General features: G+C 59.5%; 1 long non-coding RNA gene across 1 annotated transcript in view; it reads right to left on the bottom strand.

The window, feature by feature from the left end:
- LOC106725688 overlaps positions 1-1,343 on the bottom strand; it is an 89,493-nt gene that overhangs the window by 8,428 nt on the left and 79,722 nt on the right. The window lies entirely within an intron of this gene.

The raw sequence follows: 1,343 nt of genomic DNA, 5'->3' as shown, positions 1-1,343 counted from the left end.
CCCCGGCATCCTGCCCCCGGGAAATCTCTCTTGGGGGTGACTGGGATGGGAACCCCTCCCTGGGGTACATCCAGTGCTAACCTCCACTATCACTCCCCCTCCCCGCCCCCACACACTAATTTACTTCTTCCCACACAGGGGTAAGCAAAACCCTGTCCTCTTGCGAAGTTTTCTCAGTAAAGAATAGTAATAACAACAATAATAACCTTTTGTGGATCAGTTAGCATGTGCCAAGCCTTTTCCTACCTTAACTTATTGTCATAATGACCCCACCTAGTCCCATTTGACAGAGCAGAGTGCTGAGGCTCACAGAAGACCCCCGAGCTGGTGGGTATCTGAGCCCAGGTCTGTGGGCTGCAGGCTTTCTGCTCGGCCCTCCCTCCTGGCGCTGGAGAGCCGGCCTCCGTGAGAGCCCCTGACGCCTTTTTCCAGGAAACGTGGCTGCCAGGAGGCTGCCGGTGACGCCAGCTCCCCTCCCCGAGTCCGCAGGAGGACTCCAGCTTTCTATTTCCTGCCCTGGCTCCCAGTTACAGGAATCGGTGTGTGTGTTCCTCCAGCGACTGTCCTGAACAGGTGCCCACCCCCTCCCAGCTCCACGCCCTGGCGGCCAGGGAGAGGGGTCAGCTTTCGGAGAGGCATCTCCTTCACCCAGTCGGGCAGCTGCCCAGGGATGGAGCACCAGGGGCACACACAGCCCTTCACTGGGCGAAGGGATCAGACCAGCAGGCGTGGGAGGAGGATGAGCGAGGCAAGAGCCAAGACTCCCGCCCGCTCGTTTCGAGACCTGAGCAAATCTAGCCCTTTCCGGGACCCGGTTCCGCCACCTGTTACCAGAGGTTGGCTAAGGCCACGGTCCTCAGCCCCGCAGACATCAGAGCCCCTGTGACTCTCCAAAGCCACCGGAGGAACACCTGCTGTGGTGGGAGCCAGACAGGGTTCTGAAAGGGTTCTGGGTCCTGTTAACACGAAGCTGGGATGGAGAACTGCATTCCATGGCACCTGGAATGTCACCTGCCTCCAGTCTGCTGTCCTACGCGCTACAAGCTGTCGTCACGGTGATTTATAGCAACAACAGCGCCCTAGAAAAACTGATGTCTGGGCTGATGCTGGGGAAGTGAGGAGAGCAGCCCAGGCCAGGGAAGGGGCTCAGGAAAGAGGAGGGGATAGAGGCATCCCTGGCAGGGGCACGTGTGGGCGCGCGAGGGACCAGAGGACCACCTTCCACCCGCCTGTGGGCTCTTCAGCCCGCGCATTCCTCCCCTGGGCTCATCACTATGGTAATTGGAGTGTTTGTTTGTTCACTGCCTTCCTCCCAGAGGACCAGCCTGGTCTGCCTGTCCACC

Source organism: Myotis brandtii, unplaced genomic scaffold (assembly GCF_000412655.1).
Source record: "Myotis brandtii unplaced genomic scaffold, ASM41265v1 scaffold181, whole genome shotgun sequence".
In the NCBI taxonomy this organism is placed as follows: Eukaryota; Metazoa; Chordata; class Mammalia; order Chiroptera; family Vespertilionidae; genus Myotis; species Myotis brandtii.
Note: the sequence above shows the minus strand (reverse complement) of the source record. Positions and strands in the feature narration are given on the sequence as shown.